This window comes from Ambystoma mexicanum, chromosome 13 (genome assembly GCF_040938575.1).
Source record: "Ambystoma mexicanum isolate Mex_15411 chromosome 13, UKY_AmexF1_1, whole genome shotgun sequence".
Classification (NCBI taxonomy): Eukaryota; Metazoa; Chordata; class Amphibia; order Caudata; family Ambystomatidae; genus Ambystoma; species Ambystoma mexicanum.
In genome coordinates, this window is record NC_090938.1 from 213359840 (window position 1) to 213386918 (window position 27079).

Here is a 27079-nt window from a genome sequence, read left to right on the forward strand (position 1 = left end):
TGTGGCTGCACACCAGCTTTTTCAGGGGCCATATAAGGACCAGTCGTGTCACTTTTTCTAAACTTGTCAGGAGCAACTGAGGCAGAGGTTATCCTGAGATGTGTAGCTATAAGCTCTGATTTGATCCTTACTGGAGAAGTCATTGTCATGGGACTCTTGAGAGGGATGACAGAAAGTAATACCTGTGTCCTATTGGTCCAGCCGACAATAAACGTATAGATATTTTTCAAATACACTTGTCTAAGAGTCATTTGTGGTTCGTTACTATGTGTGCTCATTGCTATAGCAGAGACAAGCATACTGTGAAGAGCTGAAACATCATCAGTAGCATGGAAGAAGAAGTTTACAGCTCCAGAGGCCACCTGTCCCCAACCACATAATTGAGTGACAAACAGTCTCTTTGGAAACAGCCACATCACTCACTGGGATTGCGGAAAAAGTATTTGTCAGTATTTTATTCGTGTATTTTGAAATTTATGTTTTCAGGGCCAGAATCTGGCTTGGACATTTGATGAAAATGTGATTCTGAGCCTGGACTGAAAAGGGGGTAAGCTGATTCAAATCATAACACCTGCTGAATTGTAGCAATGGGCATTGCAGAAGAATAGTCTCCTGCTGAATTTTAGTTCCATACATTCACCATAATGCCCCACTGCTTTATTTGTAATTGTATATCGATAACTAAGGGCGATTTGGTTAATAGGCTCACATGTAGTATTTGTGACGAACCCAGGGAATTCATCCCTTCCCCCTTTACGAGGGAGCACCCACTTTGGGACTATGGAGGAGAGCCCAATATGCTTCATACCCCAATAGGAGAAAGGACAAGTGGGATCTCACTGGGGATGACCCCCTTACAGGAGGAGTCCCCAAGCAAGGGTTACACTGTATCTCCCTTTAACACAGGAACACCATATTTTTGGCCATAGGGAAATTGAGCAGGACAGTAATGGTATAGGGCCCTTTAAAAGTAGGTGGTTTGGTTTCTGACCTGTTGTTGCCATCCTGGTCTGTGGATTTTGCCTTCTAATTTCATGGAGGAAGATAAAGGTCCCGGGGCTGAGACACAAAGAGAGAACTAGAGCCACGCAGATAGTGTGGAGAGTCTGAGGACTTCAGAGCCACAGAAAGGAAGAGAGATGAAGCTGCTCTAGGTGTGGCATATCAGCATCTGCCATCCCACTGCCAAAGTCCTGTCAACCAAAGATGGGATGAACCAACACAAGAGGCCCAACAGAGAGAACTGTGAAGAGGTCAGAGTTACGGTTCTGCAGCAGCCAGAGAAACCACCTCTCCGACAAGCACTGCTGAGGAATGGGAGGAGGGTGGTGAGGCCACAAGTCACCCCCTAAGGGGGTGAATGCATAAAGAGTCCTAGAAGGGCTAAGAAGCCACATAAATCAGGCTGAGCGGAGCACCAAGGTCTCCCACAAGGTGGTGAATGAACTGAGAATCCCAAAAGGGCTGAGAAGCTACATAGCCAGACTTTCACCCCTAAGTCTCAGCATCCTCTGCCAAGGGTCACCCCATTGATACACTCTCCGCACAGACATGCGTTGACTGCTGCGCAAATGGACTTGCAAGAGGACCTGCAACTCTACCTCTCTGCATTGATCTCTATCAAGTCCACTCTTGATAGATCAAAAATTGAATTCTACCTAACACTCATTGACTGCCACTCCAACCATCCGCACTGGCTGAATGGCACCCTAAACTCACTTATCACTCCTCCCTAAACTCACTTATCACTCTTCCTAGGTCTATGACTATTAACTCCGCTCTGACAGCTAATGACCCAGCTGAATACTTTGCTGCAACAATTTCCAAAATTAGAGACTCTATCCTGACCTTCTTCACACTCCCTCATCCTACCTTTTACACTCCACTTACACTATCATCCTCTGCTTCTGTCTCTCCCAATTTAGTAACACTAATACTGATGAAGTGCTATCTCTTTCGTGGCTCCTCACTGACAAATCAACCTCCGGGGCACCAGTGGTCCAGGGATGAATATCGGTTTCTAAACCTTCAATCAGCCCCACACCTGTAGTACACCACAAACAGATTTGAACACAAGTAAATTGTAAACCTTCTTTTCCAAATTTGGTAACATGAATGGAACGGCAGGCTTATCTCTGCATGGTTGTGGATCGTTGGTTAGTTGCAACACAGCGAAAATGCAATTATTACCCAATGATAAAAGGGACTGTCCAGTCAAGGTTGTATAATAATATCTACTCCATTATTATTACAACAGACAGTTATAGCACACTAGAAAATACAACCACACTTAAAAGGAACACAGAGGACAGACAGTTTCATGAACGAAAGGATGCACTCTGGATAGAGACAGGAGGATAGTCGGTAAGCAATCAGTCTGAACTGTTCAAGGTTATTTGGTTTCAGCACCAAGGGAGCAAAAGGTCGTAAATGGCATTAGGGGCCTTCGGAGAAGATCCAGGGAGACGGAACCACAATGTACATGTTGCTTGAGATGTTATTGATGCTCAACAGCGTCAAGTCGGTTCCAGGATGCTTTGTAGCTCCTGTGACAGAATTCGAGATAGAAGACAGCTGCAGGTATCAGGCGATAGGCAGTTCAGCAAGCGAGGCTAGATGGATGGCTGCAAGCTGGTCTACATGGTGGCTCGGGGTCAAGAATCGTCTTTGCTGGTTGGTGGATCTGTAAAGCTGGTTGAGGTGTCTTAGATGGCTTTAGTGAATACAGCGGGACAACAGTCAGTTTGCAGCCGGTTGCGGTTTGAGGGCTCGACTGACTTAAAATGTCCTTAAAATATGGGCGCTGGTTGATGCTTGTTGTGGCACTCCTCCTAGCTTCTTCGCACGGCTCATGTCATCATTTAAGGTGGACGGCCGAAATCTGAGGAGAGTGCTTGCAGGCAACGGCCTTGTCCTTTGTTTAGACACTCTCTGGCACTTCCCACCTAGGAAGCTTGCTGGCAGAACCTAGCAGAGCATGCTCTGTTCTGGCTGGATACCAGTTCTGGTGCTGCTGGACAGGTCCTCTGAGTTTGGTATCTCCCTCTGTTCACTGGGAGATGTTTAGGGGAGAGTTATTGCTTCCCTCTTGGAAATCCAGGCCTTCCTTCACTAGCAGGAGCTATAGGACAAACTGTATCCTCAGCCAGGGTCCAAATGAGTCCTTCTTCTTAATCCTTTCAAAGTCGTTGGATGATCTGCTAAGTGAGGGGCCCAGCCCTCTTTCAAAGCCAAACAGGCCCCAGTGATTGGTGCAGGCTAAGCATACCTTAAGGAACCAATCCGGGGTCCCCACCAACAATCTTCTGTTACATGGGAGGTCAGGACCAGAGTACTTTGCAACAGGAACGGTAAGGGGTGACAGCGTGTACTCCTAAGTCCCACCCATCTTCCTGTCTGTTGTAGATGAAAGCGTCTCTCTGGTTATCTGAGCTGTCTGTGGCTCATGATCAAGGCGCAGATCTCCCTTGATGTTTGTGGCAAGAACAGCCTTCTGTCTACCTCAAATCACATATGTATTACAGACTGTTGTTTTACTGGCATTAACCAGGACACTGAAATTAATAATTACTTGTGATTATTGTTACAAATGTATGTTGTCTAAATGTCAATTTCAGATTCCTCCATGTTCAGGTAAGACAAAAACTTTTGATTTAGTTTTCCTTGCTTCCTTATTGGAGTTGAACATTTGGAAATGCAGCACTATTATACCATTCAATAGAAATGCAATCTATCGATACATACATCTAAAACAAGTCATTAGGCAACCAGTGAACATATGGTAACTGAATAACAATACAGTTTGTCTAATAAGAAGTAACACAATCACAATGGCTAATATTAGACCATCTAAAGATGGCGGTCGGCACAATGATGCGGTGACGGTCCACATAACATAGCAGCAAGATATTTTCAATAAATTCATTTATTTTGTTTCGAAAATAGGAGACACGTAATTTGAAAAAATATACTCTATCAATCATGCAAATACTGGATAGCTAATCCACAATAAGCTTAATGTGGATTAGCTATCCAGTATTTGCATGATTGATAGAGTATATTTTTAGTATATTACCAGGCAATCAATGAATATTTGCCAATTGATATATATTTAAATGTGTCCATTATCAAGTAACGCAATAGAAAGGAATTGCATTCCAATAAATGTGCCCACCTCAAAATGGAGGTTGGCGCTATGACGCAGGCAACGTTACACAAAAGCATGCTGTGTCCCTTATGTTAAATTACAAATGTCTGTCACATTTTACTGGCTCAACCACCTCGTGATAATTCAGCTATTTAAAACCCTGCTGGGGATTGCCCCAACTTTGGTTCCAGCCGACATTGAGCCATTATTTTTCTCACAAACCAAGGAAGCAAAATGTAAGGACTCATTGCCTAAAACAAATAACAAAATGTATGCACTGCTTAATTGCACAATTGAACGCAATGCAGATACAGAGCATTTATTTGCCTCTACCGATTTAAGCACCTCAATTATATTACATTATTGTTTAACAAGAGACAATAATTTATGCGATGTCCAATTGTTACGTTTTCTAAAATTATTTGTATTATTTATTTTCTGTTTCAATATCTAGACTCATGATAGTCATACCCTCCTGATGAACCATTTGATTGTACTTTGGAGAAACACGTGTTGAGGGAATCATAATAGTAAGAAGGAGTAACATATTTTGATGTGAAGTAACATTGTGATTTTGTTATCAAAGCAATAAAACAAAAATACCAAAACCTATTAACCTATTAAGGTGTACCAGACATCATTTTTTTCTAAACAGAGACCTAATAATGAAAGTCTGAGGCGCAAGAACACAGGTGACTCAAAGTACACATTTTTTCATGTTTGCATAACATTGGGCAGCCTCAATGTAATTGAGCACCACACCTATGCAGCCCGGCTAGTGGCAAAACAAAATTATAAATTCACAGCTTCCAAGAGAGCTCACCATAAGTTGCCTTAAGGCTGCAAACAGTACATGTATCTTTAGAGTTAAAAGTGCAACCCGGCCAGAGCCATGCTAATCGCTAAACATCTAAAAACTAGTTAATAATGAGCAAAACTAAGAAAAAACACGAGAATATTGTCCAATCAATTCAAATCTAGATTGGAAGAGGCGGAACATCTTTTGTCAAGTTTTCGACCATCATTAGAAAATACCAATAATACAACACATCATCTTTAAAACAACTATTTGAAAAATTGCAGCAGTTATCGAAAAGAGAAGTTTCAAGATGGTAGGAGGTTGCAACAGTGGAAAAGTACCTTGAAGTTAACTGAATCCCAAGAGGATTGAGGATCTGTATATTCCCGTCCTTTGAGGAAAATGAAATAGAAGCATTAAAAGAGTGGGAACAATTGCTAACACGAACTTCGAAAGAGATGATATGCAGAGTTATTGTACAATCCAAAAAAAGCCCACGAGGGCCTTCTTAAAGAAATAGAAACCATCAAGAAACAAATCGAAGACCTCAATATACCTGAGGCCACATTTAAAAATTATCACATTCTAGACATTCATATAATCCAGCACACAAATTAACTAAAAATTAAGAAACAGAGAAAGTTCTTGAGGGACGAAATGGATTATAAATATGAAAGAGTCTATACTTTCCAAAAAATACAACCTACCAAGACAAACAAACCTCTTGCAAAATCATCCCCCAAGACCTCAAAACAGCCCACCATCTCACCACAATCCTCGGAAGCAGAATCTACAAATGAGAGCGATCCAGACACATCCATTGCAACCACCTCAAGTATACCGGAGAAGAAAACTACTTTTCCTTTTTTAGAAGAGTATAAAAATACAGATTATCAAGAGCCTACCCTCTATTCAAAGCATCACAACCACGAAAACAAAATTTGCAAACACTTTTCACAAATGGAAACTCACAAGGTGGGGCCATAGGGGGAAAGGAAACAATAGGAGACACTGGAAATGCCCAAGGAATACTAACGAGATCCAAAAGCAATCAACCAAGGAGGACCTATTTATAAATCTAACAGGCACGGATCATTCCCCAAATCTGATTCCAGCCTTAAACAAGGGACTCTCCTTTTGCCCCTCAAGTCGATTGCACTATTTCCAAACTAATTTGGATCTTTTCAAATTCTGTAGAAGATTGAAACTGAAAAACTATTTCTCAACAAAAATTCAGATACATAATACAGAAGCTAATAAAACATTACTGTCAGAGTTAACAATGTATCTCTGAAGACACCATAGATCTAATGAATATACAAGGATACTAAAGATATCCACACATTAGAAAAATGTGCTTCAGACATTAGGTTGGATATGGGATTGGCACTAGAAACAACTCTTAAACCAAAGTCAAAGTTCAATCCCCATTTTTCTGCAGAAAATGCAATTTATACTTTTCACAAAGTAGTCACTAATGACGTAAGAAAACTGTACCGGTCTGGATCCAAACAAAAAACAAACACAATTTGACCCATCAAGAATTTCTGGCAATACAAAAACTTAGAAATAACAAGGAAATAACTATCAAACAAGCTGATAAGGGAGGAAAAATTGTGCTTATTAAAACAGAAGACTATATCAGCATTGCAAACCAACACCTTAAAGACGAAAATTGTGATGAAAAACAACCAGATAACCCACTGGCTGCACTAATTGAAGAATGGCAAAGTATGAACAAGCATTGCCAAGACCAAGGCCTACTATCTGATGACGAAAGTGACTTCATGAAAAACCAACATCCGATTATAGCTACCATCTATTTTATCCCAAAAATCCACAAGCCTTATAAGAATTTACCATCAACATGACCAATCATTAATGGCATCAGCTCATTAACAGAACCCATATCTGAATAAATTGATCAACATCTACAACCACATGTATGATCTTGGATGATCTTCTTTCATACAAGACACAAAACATGTGATACAGCAGTTAGAGTCCATCAATTGGGAGGATAATTTCAGACTGGTCACATTTGACGTAACATCTTTGTACACCAGTATCATCCATACCGAAGGTATTGATACCACTTATCATTTCTTGAAAGCCAGGCCAATACCTTGCCACCAACACAACTTAATGATCTTAGAAATGTTAGACTTCACACTTCAAAATAGCATCTTCATGTTCAATAGCCAAATCTTCAAGCAGAAACAAGGAACGGCCATGGGAGCCAAATTTGCTCCAGTGTATGCTAACTTGTATATGGGCCATTTTGAACTGGAGCATGCCTGGCATCATCAATTTTTTACAGAACAAAACCGCACTATACACTGGGGCAGATTCATAGACGACATCTTGGTTATCTGGAAAGATTCACAAAAATGTTTTCAAGAATATCATGCATATCTCAACAAAAACCAATACAACGTGAAGCTTACCATGCAAGAGTCAACAAACAGAATTCAATTCCTGGACCCGGAGCTCTACATTGAAGACCAAACTTTACAAACAACTCTTTACGTGAAACCTACGGCTGGAAACAGCACATTGCATGAATCTAGTAATCACTCACAACACATTAAGGCCAAAATTCCATATGGAGAATTTCTAAGAATTAAAAGGTACTGCTATCAAAACAAGGAGCTGGAGAGGCATACAGCAAATGCAAAACAAAAATTCCAAGCAAGAGGATATGATATTAAAAACTTGGACAAAGCACATTACAAAACCATGCACAGAACAAGATCAGAATTATTGCAAAACAAGCAGACCTGAAACCCCAAACCAGATCAGATTTATTAACACATACAATTTGAAAGTACACTGCCTCAGAACATTTTTAGCTCACCAATGGCCAATACTTAAAGCGGATGAAGATTTTACAAAACATCTGGATGAAACTCCAAGCATTGCATACTGTAAAGCCAAAAATTTGAAAAACCTATTATGTCCATCCCATTTTCAACCAAAGAAAACACAAGGAGGGATACCACAACTTTGGAATTTTGAAAACCTCAAAGGCAACTACAAATGTGGAACCTGTAGAATGTGTCCCTTCTCTGCTAATGGGACAACATCATTCACTTTACCGAACGGTAAAGAGTACAAAATTAAAGAATTCATAAATTGTAATTACAAACACGTCATTTATGTAATTGAATGCATCTGTCAAAGACAATATGTAGGGAGTATGATACACCCACTGAAAATAAGGATCTCAGAACATTTAAGAACCCTCAAAAACAAAGACACCAAGTATCCTTTGGCACATCATTTTTACCAAGAACATGGTCATGAAACAATTGAACTAATAAAATTGTTTGGTATTGAAAAACTCAGTATGCCACCAAGAGGCGGCAATTTGGAAACATTACTCAGACAATGTGAGGCAAGCTGGATTTGTATTACAGACTTGTTTTACTGGATTTAACCAGGACACTGAAATGAATCATTACTCATTACTCAGACAATGTGAGGCAAGATGGATTTGTATTACAGACTTGTTTTACAGGGCACTGAAATGAATCATTATTTGTGATTATTGTTGCAAATGTATGTTGTCTAAATGTCAATTTCAGATTCCTCCATGTTCAGGTAAGACAAAAACTTTTCATTTAATTTTCCTTGCTTCCTTATTGGATTTGAACATTTGGAAATGCAACACTATTATACCAGTCAATGGAAATGCAATCTATCGATACAAAATCGAAAACAAGTCATTAGGCAACCAGTGAACATATGATAACTGAATAACAATACAATTTGGCTAATAAGAAGTAACACAATCACAATGGCTAAAATTAGAACATCTAAAGATGACGTCGGCACAATGATGCAGTGATGGTTCACATAACATAGCATCAAAATATTTTCAATAAATTAATTTATTTTGTTTCCAAAATAGACACATAATTTGAAAAAATATACTCTACCAATCATGCAAATACTGGATAGCTAATCCACAATAAGCTACCAGGCAAACAAGGAATATTTGCCAATTGATATATATTTAAATGTGTCCATTATCAAGTAACACAACAGAAAGGAACCACATTCCAATACATTTTCCCATCTCAAGATGGCGGTCAGCGCAATAACGGAGGCAACGTTACACAAAAACGTGCCACGTCATCGCGCCAATATAAATAGACAACCATCTTGGATTTGCAGCACAAAACACTGCGCTTAACATGTCGGTCACTACAAAATAACTAGGAAGGAACATTTGATTATAATAAGGTAAGATTGCACCTTATCTACAAACCAGAATAACCGTTGAAATAGCAACAGTGCAGTTTGTTACAGGATATCCCTTATGTTAAATTACAAATGTCTGTAACTTTTTACAGGCTCAACCACCTCGTGATAATTCAGCTATTTAAAACCCTGCTGGGAATCGCCCCAACTTTGGCTCTAGCAGACATTGAGCCATTATTTTTCTCATAAACCAAGGAACCAAAATGTAAGGACATTTTCTTTGAAACAAAGCCACCAGCACTCATCTTCATTTAAGTGAGTAACCTTAGTTTGTATACAAAACATTTCAGATCTGATTGCCTAAAACAAATAAAAAATGAATACACTGCTTAATTGCACAATTGAACACAATTCAGATACACAACATTTATTTGCCTCTACCGATTTAAGCACCTCAACTATATTATATTATTGTTTAACAAGAGAAAATAATGTATGTGATGTCAAATTTTTACGTTTTCTAAAATTGTTTTTATTATTTATTTTCTGTTTAGTATATCTAGATTCATGGTAGTCATACCCTCCTGATGAACCATTTGATTGTACTTTGGTGAAACACGTGTTGAGGGAATCATAACAGTAAGAAGGAGTAACATATTTTGTTGTGAAGCAACATCATGATTTTGTTATCAAAGCAATAAAACAAAAATACCAAAACCCATTATTACGGTGTACCAAGGCATCTTTATTTTTATTTAAACAAAGACCTAATAATGAAAGTCTGAGGCACAAGAACACAGGTGACTCAAAGTAAAAATTCCTTTATTATACAACATGATATTGATGGGCCCATCCCCAATCTCCAGCAGTGGCGTGTGTTCACATTCTAGCCCTTGCTGCCTCACGGATTCATTTAGGCACACAAATGTACCGGAATCCTTCATCTGCTGTCCCTTTCTGTGTTTTAGCATTATGGTAACTTGTCTGCTGAATGCAGGAATGGTAACATCCTTCTTCACCTGTAGCTCAACCGCATATAGTACCAATTGTGCACAATGATAAGCCTGTCTCTTAACTTCAAACTCGGTTGCAGATCCCCCTAACCTGGAAGTCTAGCACCATACGCATTCTGTGCATAATGTCATTTCCCAAATAAAAGTTATTCTGCATCCCACTCACTATCCACACATTGTGACTGATAGTTTTCGGGCCAATGGTAATTATTTGCATGCATCTACCTACGATTATATTCCCTGAATCCGGATTATCCAACCCAAAAATGTGTTGGTTTTTTATTCTGAATTTTGGGATCTCTTCCCTGTCAATTATTCGCTGGAGTATTTTCTCATTAATGAAACTTATTTCCTGTTCAAGGGCAAAAGTGGTTTTTATCATTTCGGAAATGACCATTTCACAGATAGGGATCCATAGCTGCCCATCTCCCATATGTATTTCAGAGAGTGTTGTAAAATGTTTTTCCATGGTTACCTCTGGAGTAACATTCCGCTTGCACTTCTCTTCTTTTAAATAAAAACGCAATGTATTTTCATCTATTTCTGTTTGCCATTTTTTCTTAGGATCCAAATACATTTCCATGAATTGCTTTTCTTTTTCACCCTGCATTTCCCCTGGCACATTAGAATGACAGCGACACTAGGCAAACAGCACAGAGTACAGCACTACTACACAGGTAGCAAACAGCACAGAGTACAGCACTACTGCACAGGTAGCAATTTTTTTTCGCAGCACCACCACAAGGGTGCGGTGCATTACTATATGGGTTACCAGATTAACAAGGAAAGACAGGCTATTCAGTCAAAAACGATTTTAACATATAAGATGCAAATCTATTTTTACAGTTAAAAGCACACATGCTCATTTAAAAATGCACACTATTTTTCACCTGAAATGCCTATGGTGCGAGAGACACATTTGAAAATTAACAGCTAACCTATTAACCATTAACCTGACTAATAAAACCTTATTTAACATAACCCACTAATAAAATGTGTTCTCCACTGCAGAATTAGGCATACTCTGAAAGCCATTTAAATGTGTGTGCAGATTTTTTTTCTTCTCTTCTCTGCCTGATTCTCCGTGTTTTTGTGCACAGTAACTGCAGGAAGAAGGAAGTCAGATTTGCAACAATTGCAAATGTATAAGCGAAGCTATTGTTGAGAGTAGGAGGATGAGAGATGATGGATTTCATTGGGACACGTCATACAGAAGGCTGAGATGAAAGTTTTAGTGGGCAGTATCGGGGAAAAAGACAGGAGACATTTTTTCTGCACTACTGGGGAGAAGACCTGGCTGTGGGACTCCTGACTGAATGCAAATTCCTGCGTCCTGCTGCAGTCGAGATTGGGGAGAGCTGAAAGAAGGACCTTTCCACTGGCTGAGGCATTCATATCTGCAAAAGCTGAAAATTCCAGGCAATGACCCCGGTTTGAGAAGGCAAGCGTTCCTTTTTGCTGGAGTTAATCTTCAAGGGAGCCACATTCACAAAGAGAACAGCCAAAGAGAACAACTAAAAAGATAAGGTAATGAGAAGTGTGGGAGCTGAGTGTGTACGGTAATATGCAGTCAGTGTAGGATTCCTGTGCGTGTCTTAATCAAATACCAATGTTGCAATTTGAGTTCTGTTCTCTGCCACGCTCTTTGCAGTGTGTCATAGACAATGCTTTTACTGTACCATTTTATTTATTTCTGTAAAGAATGAGATCGTGTTTAAATGCAACTTTTATAATAAAGAAAAATATTTGAAAACAGACGGGTGGTGTATTTACTATTTACCATTACAATGCCGATGATGTGGGGAGATTTTTAAACAGTGCAATGGTCATTTTAAGACAGATGTGTGCATGTCAGAATCAGTATGAATAATTGTGAGTGACTGTAGCATAGCTTGTTGGAGGTACATGAGCCAACGGGAAGAGAGACTCTCTGAACATAGCTCCCTACCGTATATAAGGTAGTGGAAATTACCACAAGACTACCATATATAGCTCTCTGTCGTAAATAAGTCAGTGAGTTCGCCCATGGTGGCACACCAACACTATCACTGAAAAATGTGGTATTCCTAAAATGTAGGTCTGAGGTCTCTCTAGTGATCACACGAAAAATCTAAGCAAAGATAAGGGATTTTGGACATTGGGGCCACAAATAAAACAAGGGAATTATGCTCACCAAAATACCACCAACCGCGCCTACCACCCACGCATACCAAATATGCATGCCTGGGTGCTGAAATAATGCATGTTCACTGTATTATTGTCATACATGGCCCAATCTGAATACAAGCAAAACAATGACCAAACACAGACAGAAAAAGGAAATACTCACAAGGAGGGTACAAGTCAATCACCTGAAGAATTCTTTGAGCCACATATTTTTGAAGAGGCTGAAAGGGCTGGTATTACACTAAATGATCACAAATGCACTGAATTAAAAAATGACAAATTGCTGAATGATGTTGTTACACATGTTCAGTTGGAAGGTTGTAATGTGGTCTCTGATGTTACCCAGATGGATGGGCAAACAGTGGCCACACTCCAAAAATCCTCTGAACATGGAGAAATGAATAAAATACCTCGCACAGAAATGGGTAAAAAGGAGGGAAAAATGTCTTTTCATTTACCAATGTGCTTAGCCAAAAGTGAAAAAGATCTGAGAAAGGTGAGCCCTGAAATCAGTAAGAATTCACATTTCTTATGTGTATTAGAGGAAGTTGAGGACAGATATTATGCACCCATCACTGTAGAAGAAAAATGCCACACCTTCGCTATGATTGACACTGGCGCACAGGCCACAATTATGTCCAAGGAGCTGGTAAAGAGTATCAATGAAGGGAGGCCTCCACAGAGTCAGATCACAGTGAAGGCAAATCAAGGCCCAGTGCATAACTTTAATGGGGAGGAGGTGCCCATCATAGGTGTAACTGAGGTTGACATAAAAATAGGAAAGCACAGAATGAAACAAGAGGTATTGATCACATCTATTTGTGAAATTCCATTTCTGATGGGGACAGATTGCCTGAAAAGATTGTCTCCTCTCATAGATGGGGTGAATGGAGTGCTGTGGTCCTTAACCAAAAAACCATTGAGGCCTAAGAAACTAAAATCACAAAACAGCAATATAAATGAATGTCACACCGTTGCCAAAACAAATGATGCTGTGGAGGTATATCTCCAGAATAGCTGCATACCTAGTGTCACTGTTATATTAATGTGTCAAGACAAAATGCAGAGCGACAATGAAAAACTACCTGTACAAATATACTTGGACCCAAGGAAAGATTGGCAGACTGCCATAGATGAGCACACATTACGTTTCTATTTAAAAGAGAAAACATGCAAACAGAATATTGTTCCTAAAACAGATTCAGAAAAACACATTACCACTCTGGCAGAAATACACATGGAAGATGAGCAACCATGGGTTCATGTTGGTATAAATGATTATCTTAAAACAATAAAAGCCACTTTAGCACTTGAACATGAAAGGAGTTTCATTAATGAGAAATTGTTGCAAAAAATTATGGAGAGGGAAGAAATCCCGAAATTTAGGATTAAAAACCAATATGTTTCTGGGTTGGACAGTCCAGACTTTGAAAACCGAATTGCAGGCAGATGCATGCTTAAAATTAGCATTGGGCAGAAAACAATTTACCATAATGTATGGATAGTGAGTGGAGCACAAAATGAATTTTACATGGGCAATGACATCATGCACAGAATGTGTATGGTGTTAGATTTCCTTAATCAAAAAATATGGTCACGCCTAGGTGTCCGGCACCTGAATTTGAAGACAAAAGAAGGGCTTATCATTGTGCACAACTGGTTCCTTATGCAGTCGAATTACAAATGAGGAAAATACTATTATTCCTGCATTTACAAAACAGTTTGCAATAACACTGAAATGCAAAAATGGACAGCAGATGAAAGGCTCTGATGCATTTGTATGCCTGAATGAATCCATAAAACAGCAAGGCCTGGATTATGAATACATTCCATTGGTAGACATTGGTGAGGGATCTGTAAAAATCATGGTAAATAATAAAGGTTGTCAGGATATTCATTTAGAGGAAAACTCCCCATTAGGAATGGCCATACAAAAATCACATTATACGGCAGATTTAAATAACATGGTGATTGGGAATATTCCTGAAAAATATGTAGATGCCAAGGGCGAGTTGCCAGAACACCTGGACTCTCAACCCAAAAGAATATTTAAAATTCATTCTGTGTATCCTTATGATTCAAATGAGACAGTGTGCTGCCATCAAGAGGATTGCATAATATTTAATTTAAATGAAAATGAAACAGGAAATCAGCCCATTGAAGTGGAAGCTGATATGCCAAAATATTTAAAAGTGGCAGCTCTACAAAAAGACACAGCCACACAGTTAGAGGAAAGCGCTGAGATTCCTTTACCAGAAGAGTTTCCAGAATTTTCCAGAATGGTAGAAGAGCAGATCTCCTTAGCGGATGCATGTGACAGCGATAAGGATAGAGACGACCTGAGGGAAATATTTATGGAGTTTAAGGATGTATTTGCAAAAGATGCTTATGATTGTGGTTTAACTGATTTACATGTGGCCACACTGCCAGAAGGTTGTAGCAGGAATCCAGTGTTTGTACGCCAGTATAGACTACCGCTGGCATGTTTAGAATCATTGGCAGAGATTATTAAAAATTTGGAATCACGGGGAATAATCAGGCCCATTCATAGCACATCCAATACGCCTATTTTAGGTGTGTTAAAGCCAAATGGTCAATGGCGGCTGTGTGCAGACTTAAGAGAGTTAAATAAAAGAGTACCAGTATCTAGATGGCCACTACCATTCATTGATCAGGGCCTAGCTCAGATACATGGTTCAAATGTATTTACCACATTAGATCTCACATCTGGATATTGGTGTGTGCCATTGGCAGAGGAGATACAACACTTATTTTCCTTTACATTTGACAGGACTCAATATGCCTGGCTTAGAGCTCCGTTCGGGTACATCAATAGTGGGAGTGAATTTGGCATATTTTTGAGAAAGGCCATGCCGGATGCAGCGGAAAGAGGAACAATAGTTTATGTGGATGATGTCCTGATAAAAAATGAAAGCCTGAAAAGCCATTTTGATGAAATAAGACATGTACTTGGCCAATTGCAGAAAGCAGGCGCCAAAGTATCTTTGCAAAAAGCACAATGGTGCAAGAAAAAAGTGAACTTTCTAGGGCATGAAGTGACTGAACGTGGGCTAAATCCAGAAAGGAAGAAAATAGAGGCCATACAAAGATTAAAAGATCCTAAAGATGTGAAAGGAGTAAAAAGTTTATTAGGGATGACAGGCTATAACAGAAAGTTCATTGAGAATTATGCAGAAATCACTCAACCATTGACTAAACTGCTTAAACTAAATACTCCCTGGAGATGGGAAAGAGAGCAGTCTGATGCAGTGGCTAGATTGAAGGAATGTCTTGTAAAGGCACCATGTTTAGCATACCCCATAAAGGACAGGGATTTCTTTATAGAAATAGGTTTTTCTGAACATTGTATGTCAGCAGTGTTATCACAAAAACACGATTTGAATCACAAAACCATTGCATATGCAAGTAAGGCATTTTCCCAAGTTGAAATGAAATTTAATGAATGTGAAAAGGCCCTATTAACCACTGTGTGGGCGCTACAACATTTCCGCCCCATTGTTCAGGGAGAAAAGGTGATTATTGAAACAAATCATCAACCTTTGCAATTTTTAGAGAGTAAAAGAATTAGATCAGGCAATCTAGCACAATCCAGAATCACTTCATGGACGCTGGCATTACAAGGTTTTCCCGTAGAAGTGAGATATGGACAAAATAAAAAGAGCCCAATTGCTCAAGGGTTAGCTGACTTACATGATTGTGCAGCTGAACAAATACCAAATGAAATGGAAGTGGAAACTAGTTTGCAGGAATTTGAACAATCATCACACAAAGTTTTTGATGAAAAAACATGCAAGGATTTGCCAACTGTATATGTGGATGGTTGTGCTTTTCACATTGAAAATGACAGTAATAAACAGTTAGTGGCAGGAATAGGAAATGTCTGGTTGAAATGTGAAGGCGTCCCCAGTATAGGGATGAGGATTGGGGATAGGAGCAGTCAGGTGGCGGAATTGGCAGCCATCTATAAAGCAATTGCTACTGCAGTTGATAAAAAGTTCAGTGAAATTGTCCTGGTGACTGATTCTGACTATGCACGGAATAGCTTTGTGGAGTATTTGCCTGGTTGGAAAGCAAGAGGCATGGTTACATACAACAAAAAGCCACTTAAACATGGAAAAATGATACAAGCCATAGACAAATTGGTGTCAGAAAATAATTTAACAATATACTGGAGAAAAATTTGTGGGCATTTAAAAACACCAGGAGAGGATAAGGAGGGAAATGATAAGGCAGACCATCTGGCTAAGATTGGGGCTGTGATGGGAGAATTGCTACATATTGATTATTTAATGGGTGAAATACAAATTGATGCAGTGACACGTTCTAAAGCACCAAAGGAGGTAGATCAACCGGTGGTGCAGTGGAGTCATGACACGCCAGACCAAGATTTGATTGAGGCACAAAAGAATGATCAAATTTTGGGAATCTATTATAATCATTTGATAGATCCTGAACAAAATCCTTTAACAGAAAATGATTGTATGGGAAAAGAAGAGTTGAGGGTGTTATTAAAGAACAAAACACGAATCAGATTACAGGATGGACTCATGATTAGAGAGTCCATAACAGGACAAATACAGTGGGTAGTACCCCTTTCATTCAGAGGACTGATGCTACACCATGCACATGATGCCATAACTGCAGGCCATAGAGGTTCACAAAAAACATTAGAAATATTAAAAGATTATGCTTACTGGCCACATATGTCCCAAGATGTGGAATTATATACTAGAGGATGTCTAGTATGCGCCCAATTTAAACCTGCTTCACCAATGCATAGAGCACCATTGATGAAAAGAGGCCTAACTCTCCCATGGTCAGATTTGCAAATAGACTATGTAGGTCCTTTAAAAAGGTCGAGCAGGGGACACCGTTATATTTTGAGTGTGGTATGTTTGATGTCAAAGTGGATTGAATGCATTCCTGCACCAGATTGTAGTGCGCAAACAGCAGCCACATTGCTGGTGAACCATGTGTTCTCAAGGTTTGGGTTGCCACAAAGAATTGAGTCAGACAGAGGAAGTCATTTCAGAAGTACTCTAATGAGTAAAGTATGGCAAATACTAGGTGTGAAAAGGAAACTACATATCGCATATCGGGCGGCGTCTTCAGGTACAGTTGAAAGAAGCAATAGGTCTGTTGTGGATATTTTAAAGAAATTTGTGGCAGAAGCAGGTTCCAGCTGGGATTTACGTTTACCATTGGTTTTGATGGCAATCAGATCGACTCCTGCCAAAGCAACAGGTGTTAGCCCTCATGAGGTCTTGACAGGTAGGAAAATGGTGTTACCACAACACCTACTATACAGAACACATGAGCAAACTCTAGTGAGTGCATCCACAGTTCATGAATATATTGATGAACTGAGGAGGCATTTGCAACATGCATTTGCTTTTGTGCAGAGAAATCTGGAAAGAGCTGCTGACAGTGCAAAGTCATATTATGATAAAAAGACATCAGCAAAGGAATACGGTGTAGGGAATCAGGTGTACAAGTTTCATTTTGGAAAAAGTAAACAGAAAAGTTCTAAATTTCTAGCAGCCTGGCAGGGGCCATTTCGGAATATAGATAAGGTCTCTCCTGTAGTGTATAAAATTTTGAAAAATGAAGGTGAAACAGCAATAGAGCAGTTTGTCCATGTAAATCAAATCAAACCATGCCATCCAGGCATGAGATCAGGCAGCTTGAGCATGTAGAAACAGATAAAATCCCTTGAACACAAAAAGAGAAAATAAATGGGTACAATCAGGAGGCAGTGACAAAGAAGTTAAAAAGTTGATTGTTATGATGGCACATAAACACTGTAGTATATGTAAAATATAATATAAAATAAATATAAATAAATAAATAAATAAATAAATGCACATATAATGGAAGCTCATGGTTGGTGTGCAGAGAGAAAGTGTGTTAAATATTGAATATCTGCTTGTTTTCTTTTAACTTGTGTTTAATTTCAGAAAAAAATATTTTTACCAAGCATGTTTTATTTTTGGCAAAAGGATGAAGTTAGTATTGTGCTATGTACTTAATCTGTTTATTTTCTATTTTGATTTAGACAATTAACATTATTTGGTCGGAGGTTCCGGGATCAGAGGCCACGGGAGACGATGGAGTCCTGGAGTCCCCTGGATGAAGACCAAAAGATGCCTGCCTCAAGGTGGAGGTGAAGACAAAATAACCGGAATGCCAAAAGAGATGACTACTGTGGATTCAAGATTGCCAAGATGAAAGAGTACTCGAATGAACCGAATAACATCGCTGGTCGGGACATACCAAAAGAGACAAAACAAAAGTTCCGGCATATGAAGTTCCACGTATTTATTATTTTAATTATTTATTTTAATTTGTTATATTAATTATTTGTTTTAGTTAGTTGTTTTATTTCGTTGTTTTTAATTGACTTGGAAAATTTAAACTTAAAGTAATGCCACTTCAACTGAGAAGGCAAATGTGGAACATTTTATGAACTGATGGACTCAGATGAAATGTTGATTGCAAATTTTCATTGATGCACATGAATATTCATTTTGTTGGATTGCTATATTGTAAAAAAAAAAGAACAAGTTGTTTTTAGGAATTGGATTGGATTATAGCCAAGTTCTAAAAACAAAAGGAGGGTATATGTAAGGATATTTGGCGTGTTACAGAACAGAGTACAGCACTACTGCACAGGTAGCAAACAGCACAGAGTACAGCACTACTACACAGGTAGCAAACAGCACAGAGTACAGCACTACTGCACAGGTAGCAATTTTTTTTCGCAGCACCACCACAAGGGTGCGGTGCATTGCTATATGGGTTACCAGATTAACAAGGAAAGACAGGCTATTCAGTCAAAAACGATTTTAACATATAAGATGCAAATCTATTTTTACAGTTAAAAGCACACGTGCTCATTTAAAAATGCACACTATTTTTCACCTGAAATGCCTATGGTGCGAGAGACACATTTGAAAATTAACAGCTAACCTATTAACCATTAACCTGACTAATAAAACCTTATTTAACATAACCCACTAATAAAATGTGTTCTCCACTGCAGAATTAGGCATACTCTGAAAGCCATTTAAATGTGTGTGCAGATTTTTTTTCTTCTCTTCTCTGCCTGATTCTCCGTGTTTTTGTGCACAGTAACTGCAGGAAGAAGGAAGTCAGATTTGCAACAATTGCAAATGTATAAGCGAAGCTATTGTTGAGAGTAGGAGGATGAGAGATGATGGATTTCATTGGGACACGTCATACAGAAGGCTGAGATGAAAGTTTTAGTGGGCAGTATCGGGGAAAAAGACAGGAGACATTTTTTCTGCACTACTGGGGAGAAGACCTGGCTGTGGGACTCCTGACTGAATGCAAATTCCTGCGTCCTGCTGCAGTCGAGATTGGGGAGAGCTGAAAGAAGGACCTTTCCACTGGCTGAGGCATTCATATCTGCAAAAGCTGAAAATTCCAGGCAATGACCCCGGTTTGAGAAGGCAAGCGTTCCTTTTTGCTGGAGTTAATCTTCAAGGGAGCCACATTCACAAAGAGAACAGCCAAAGAGAACAACTAAAAAGATAAGGTAATGAGAAGTGTGGGAGCTGAGTGTGTACGGTAATATGCAGTCAGTGTAGGATTCCTGTGCGTGTCTTAATCAAATACCAATGTTGCAATTTGAGTTCTGTTCTCCGCCACGCTCTTTGCAGTGTGTCATAGACAATGCTTTTACTGTATTTACTGTATTTTTTATTTATTTCTGTAAAGAATGAGATCGTGTTTAAATGCAACTTTTATAATACAGAAAAATATTTGAAAACAGACGGGTGGTGTATTTACTATTTACCATTACAATGCCGATGATGTGGGGAGATTTTTAAACAGTGCAATGGTCATTTTAAGACAGATGTGTGCTTGTCAGAATCAGTATGAATAATTGTGAGTGACTGTAGCATAGCTTGTTGGAGGTACGTGAGCCAACGGGAAGAGAGACTCTCTGAACATAGCTCCCTACCGTATATAAGGTAGTGGAAATTACCACAAGACTACCATATATAGCTCTCTGTCGTAAATAAGTCAGTGAGTTCGCCCATGGTGGCACACCAACACTATCACTGAAAAATGTGGTATTCCTAAAATGTAGGTCTGAGGTCTCTCTAGTGATCACACGAAAAATCTAAGCAAAGATAAGGGATTTTGGACATTGGGGCCACAAATAAAACAAGGGAATTATGCTCACCAAAATACCACCAACCGCGCCTACCACCCACGCATACCAAATATGCATGCCTGGGTGCTGAAATAATGCATGTTCACTGTATTATTGTCATACATGGCCCAATCTGAATACAAGGAGTGATTGTTGCTAAGTTATATTTCGGCGGTAAGAAAATACCGTCAGGCCCCAAATCTCCACAAAATACCCTACAGATCCAAATACATTTCCATGAATTGCTTTTCTTTTTCACCCTGCATTTCCCCTGGCACATTAGAATGACAGCGACACTAGGCACACAGCCGTTTTGAAGATAGACTTCAACTGCATCATCTGATTTAGCCACTGTACGGCATTCTTTTATGCTGTTGTTTTGTGACCTCACCTTCTTAGGCCTCAATGGCTTTTTGGCTAGGGACCACAAGACCCCATTTGCCCCATCAATGAGAGGCGACAACCTCTTCAGGCAATCTGTTCCAATCAGAAACAGAATTTCACTGAGGGATGTAATCAACACCTCCTGTCTCATCCTGTGTTTTCCTATCTTTATGTCACCCTCAGTGACACCTTCAATAGGTATCTCCTCACCATTAAAATTATGCACTCAGCCTTCATTTTGTCTAACTTTAATCTGACTTTGTGGGGATCTCCCTTCATTGATACTTTTCACTAACTCTTTGGACATGATCATGGCCTGTGCACCTGTGTCAATCATTGCAAATGCATTGCACTTCTCTTCCACAATGATAGGCGCATGATACCTTTCCTCAACTTCCTTCAGCACACAAAAAAAGTGTGAATTTCTGCTGATTTCAGAACTCACTTTTCTCAGGCCCTTTTCACTTTTTGCCAAACACAGGGGCAAGTGAAATCATATCTTTCCCTACCTTTGCCCATTTTATTTTGGGAATCCTTATGTAATTTTCCATGTTCAGAACCCGTCTGGAGTGTAGCCACCATCCGCCCCTCTGATCGGGGACCATCAGTGTTTACACTGCAGTTTTTCAATTGAACATCCTCACAAAAATCACGTGGTTGCTTGTCATTTTCTGGCTCAGAACACCTATTTGCATTTTGCGTGGTGCCTGTCTTCTCAGTCTCTTGGAATGTGTGGCTCAAAGTACTCTTCAGGTGACTGGCCTGCACCCTCCTTTTGAGCACTAATTTTTCCCGTCTGGATTTCATCAGTATTCTGACTATCAAGGGAGGGTATTCTGATTACTAACCCTACCTCCATGTGTTTTATCGTTGCGCATGATCTCCTTTTTAAATCTGTCTCTGTTCTTTCGGATTTTCTTGTTTATCTTCTCTTTCCTGTCCTTCATTTGCACACACTTTGATAGTCTGGTTCAACTCCAAATTAAACCAGACCTCCTTTTTATGTGTGTGTGCATCCCGTGTCTCACTCTCTTCCACCGTTTGGAATTCAGGACCGTTATACAAAATTAGTTCATGGGCTTCTGTATTTTTATGATCACAAGGGCCAGTACTTAGTCACTTGTTGTCAGAATGCACAAGATCGCTCCTGTGACCTTCTGCATCCTCACTTGTAGGCTGTATTTGAACTGCACAGAGTTTTTCTATTTGCTCAGACAACATTTTAACTTGGGCCTCAAAGCACTGAAATTTTTCAATTTCCCAGAATTCCTCTCTTTGTGGCCTGGGCCGGTAATTAGTAAAATTCCCTGTGGTTGGATCTGTTTTGGTATATCTCAGGAGATTGATTCCTATTTGAGTTATTTCTGAACTCATCGTTAATGGGAGGTGGCGAACGCAGTGTGAACATCCTTAGGCTGTGGTCGACTGGTGGAGGTGACTGGTGGAGGTGATTATAAAGGCGCAGGAAATAGTTCATGTTATGTCTTTCATTTTGTGGGAACTGCCCCCTATGCTGATTTCCATTTTCAATAAATCTATCCACATACCGTGGTCCGTCTTGATTGCCATACACCATAGTGCTGGGGTCAAATCTGCTCTGTGTCTGCAGCGTCTGCTATGGGCCATTGTTTGTTTGATTTTTATTTTTATTGTTATTCATGCCTGACATATCGGGCTGGTAGCCCACTCTAGGTCCGTCACCCAAATATCTAGGACTAATGTCATTTTCTCTATTGTTTGGGTCATGTGATTGGAACATAGGTGTTTGGGGTGGCATCCTCTGTGGGCGTGTGCCCCTTTGATCCGGTGTCATGTTGTTCCTGGCCTGGGTTTGGGCTGATTCAAATGGCATTTTTGCAGATTTTATTGGTGTGAAATCTTTAGATTTGGATTTTACTTCCTTATTTCTAGACCCCTCTTCACTTTGACAATAAATTACCTCATACAGTTTAGTCCCCTGTTCTACAATCCAGTCTAGCGATTTCTCCCGGTCAAATTTGCGAATTAACTGTGATATAATGTCTTTTTGTAGGCCATACAAGTGTGCAGTAATTCTGTAGAATTAGGGCTAAAAGATACATCAAAGCAGGAAAATGCTCTTTTTTAATTTCTGGAGAAACTGGCGAGGCGACATATTTGGCTTCCCTGTCATGGTATACGCTGCTTTCTTGGCGTCTTGCAATGACTGGTAAGGTGAGAAATGATGTCTAACCTCTTTTTCAATGTCTGCCCAGGACAGGTTTTCTTGTTCATTAAGTCTTCTTATAATACTCGCAGTGGCAGAATCAAGCGTTAGATGAAAATATTTGGTATCAGGTAATAAAATCGCTGCAAAAATGTCGCTGGAAAAAAAAATTACGGCAAAAATGCTGTGGTTTGACCCGGTAAAGGTGTTCCACATTATACCATTTAAGGGGAGTGGGGATTGCGGGGGTGTCCTGTGCTCCCCTTAAATGGTATATTGGGTCCAGGGGTTGCAGGGGTGTCCCCCACATCCTTTACATGATTGTGGCACAAAATAACACAGCATTTTTGCCACAATATTTTGTATTCATGGCCATTTTTGCAGCCAATTTAAGACATGGAACCAAGTATTGTCTATACTGTTCCCTAGGTATTTGAAGAGCTTTAAATATATTGTGTACTGTTTCCAAGTGATCTTCTAACTAACACTCGCCTCCCTTTTTGATCGGTTCAATCAAAGTCTTGATTGATTTCATTATTTTTATGGGGCTACTTGGTCGCTCATTTCTTTGCTCAGAGGGGCAGGACTGATGGTAATCACCGGTGGGTGAATCAAACCCCCCCCAAGGGGCTACACTCAGGCCTACCGACAGGTATAGCCATTAGTACACTATTCCCTCGAGTAGAGCTAGCGCTGATCTCAATTCCATTGAACATAGTGCCCTGCTGTTTTTCTTGAGATTTAAAACTAAATATCTGCTGTTCCAAATCTTTGCACCTTTTATGAAGTTGATCTGCTTCCTGACAAAAGTTAGGGTTATCATCATTTATCCTATTAATCACAGCTTGCATTTAATTTATCTGCATTCGGCATTGGTTAAACTCTCTGTCCTTCTGGTTATTCTCCACTAGCATTTTACCAATTTCTGCCTCTACAGCACGAAACTCATTTTCTCTCTCCATGTTATTCTTTTGAAGCGTTTGCATCTCCAAAATGGTGTCATCTCTGTCTTGTCTGATTGCATTTTTGACTCCTTTTAATTGTTTCAGTTCCTGTTCACTCTCCTCAAACTGTCTTTCTCTGAGACAGCTGTCCAACTTGCTGCATTCAGACTGCATCTCTGTGTTATGTTACTCTAATTCCGATTTTAAACTCTTTGCCTGCTGACTTGTATCATTCAAATGATCTGTAATTTATTAATTACTTCAACATCATTCTCCTATAGTCTTAATAACAGATTTAAGAGGAAGCAAAGCTTTGCACCTAGCCTTATTAGGCAATCTTTTTTGGCATTTTTGTCTGGAGCTCTAAAGAGTCTCAAGAGGAAGACTTGGACAATGCTGCCTTCTCCAAAAATGTCATTTATGGCTCTTTTTGTACCTCTCCACATATGCGATCTCGCCACAGGATGGTATTTTCTGATTACCACCCCATGGGCAAATAGCTTTGCCTCCAGGTAGTTCACCACCTCAGAAACATGGCTTCGATTTGGGACCTAATGACACTATGTGCAGCACTACACTATCACCTCACAGAATGAGTTCCCTTTTAACTGCACCAAATAGCTGTGCTGAACACACTTGCCACCCCCACTAACTGCCTTACAGTCTGTACCCACAAGACCAACGCACCAAAATATGTTAGGGATTTTATCAGAGGGCTGTTACACAATTTGGTGGTATTTTAGTACCATGGTAAAAATAGTGGTAAAATAATGGTAACGTGGTAGCACAGCATGTTTATGGTGATGCCCTATATAATGTGACAAAACTCCCCTCTGAACCTTGGATTCTATTTAGGGTCAACTGTAAGCGCAAGATAGCGGACTTTGCACTTGCAGGGACAAGACAGCACTAACTGTCATTCCAGTCACTTATCTACGAAACTGGACTACCGTCTTTGACGGATAGTTCATAACACTCTTCATTATGATCAATGATTCACAAGACACACATGCATCATATGTTTTCTAGCTTGCTAGCGGGTTCCCAAACTTTTTATCTCCAACTTTACCACATGTGTTTAAATATTTTACCACTTTTGATACACTGGGGCAGTTCCCTATGATTTTCTGTCAGTGAATCCACAAAGGCAAAGATTACGCAACCCCACTGATTTGGTTTTATAAATGCCTTTCTTTTTATCTGCGTTATTGTTGGCAAATAGGTTATGCAGTGCACACATTAATACAAGTTAACATTCACTTTTCATTTTCTTACCCAGACCTTGAACCCGAGACAGATGACAGAACGTACCATCTAAGAGAAGAAACAAAAAAATCAAATAGCACAGCAGCATGCCAACTTTTCTTCTGTTACACTTCAGTGTTTCCCAATTACAAATGTGAAAGGAAGAAGAAAAAAACTTTTCAAAACATTTTTTTTATTGTTATTATTTTTTTATTGTGTTACAGTTCAAAGAACTTTTCACAAATATAGCAAAAACACATATCAAACAAAATTCACCATAGATAGAGAAAATTACAATTTCACTTTGACATTTGATTAAAAAAAAGGGAAATAAATACAAATACAATAGGGTAAGTTATGTTAAAAGAAAAAAGGGAAACTGCAATATACTCCTAACAAAATCAAATTTATAATCGGTAAAATAGGACCCTACAATAAAAATACTACACTAGGTTAAAACAGATAATTGGAAAGAGAAGGAGAAGGAGCTAACAGGTTTACAACAGATTTATCACAGCTGAATACTTAAAGATCAAGCAAAAGGTGCACTTCTTCAATTTTTCTTAGGCGTACATTTACCAGCTTTTCACTGGTCAAATAGATCGGATCGAACTCACATTTTTTAAAGTATATTTCATAGATGGAACTCATACTTTTACAAGTAAGGACATGCCTTGCGGTTTCAGGCTCTGATTCATCAAGACACAGTCTACAGAACCTTCTGTCACTCGGGATTCCCACCCAGGCTCCACATATCCCCAATACATTAAGTCGATTCAATCTAAGATCCAAGAATATTTTACGGTTGGCTTTAGATGCCATTCATTTTAAATAGTATTTAGTTTTTTTTGTATGTAAAGGGTAATTTGGCAAACATACACAGTGAACTCAATGCAGCCACTCTATCATGACTGGCAACCCAGTCCCATTTTTCGATGGAGTTCTTCAATGATTTTAGTACCGCCCCCTCCCCATGATCCCAGTTGGGGAGTACTCTATTTTACCAAAAAAGTCAAAGATTTTCTTCTGAAAAGTATTCAGAACAGTCTGTTTGCCTCCCTCCAATCCTTCATGAATAATATGCAATAACGTGCCTTGGCGGGCATATTTTATTTTGACATAAAGTCTGGCCCAGTTATGTTCAATCTGTGCAGATAGGGAGATAAGACCCATTTCTATCCTAATGGCCTGTATCAGAAGTATAATTGGAGAGACCAAGTAATCTTCTCCAAATGAGTCGTTCCGTCACATCTGCCCAAACCAACCATTCAGAAAAAGAAGAGTCCAGGGCATATAAGAAAATAGCCGCCAGCTTTTGCTTGTAGATGTTAAGCATACCCAACAAGCTAAAGCCAGCTGTTTTCTTTGAGAATGTTATAACAGCAGATAGTGTAGCCATGACTTTAGTTCTCTTACTTGATTGGACCAGAGAGTTCATTTTTCTTCTCTCTCCACATATCTCATGGGCCAAATATTTATAACTCTTAACCTTTTTTATCAGTCCCAAACTTCAAGGTATGGTCATTTTTTGAAGCAGTTATTGCCAACCATCATGAACTGAGTTTTTTATCAAATTAATCGACAGTCCATTAGTGTTTGCATACTCACGCAAGGCATTGGGGCTGTTACAGATACCAACATAAGTACTATCAAATATGATGATATCACCCGACCTTGTGTCGGCCAATTTTAGGAAAGGCGTTTATTTTATCTTTAAATATGCCACCAAAGTCAGCCATAAATAAATGGTATAATGTAGGGGCATGTGCATATCCCTGCCAGACCCC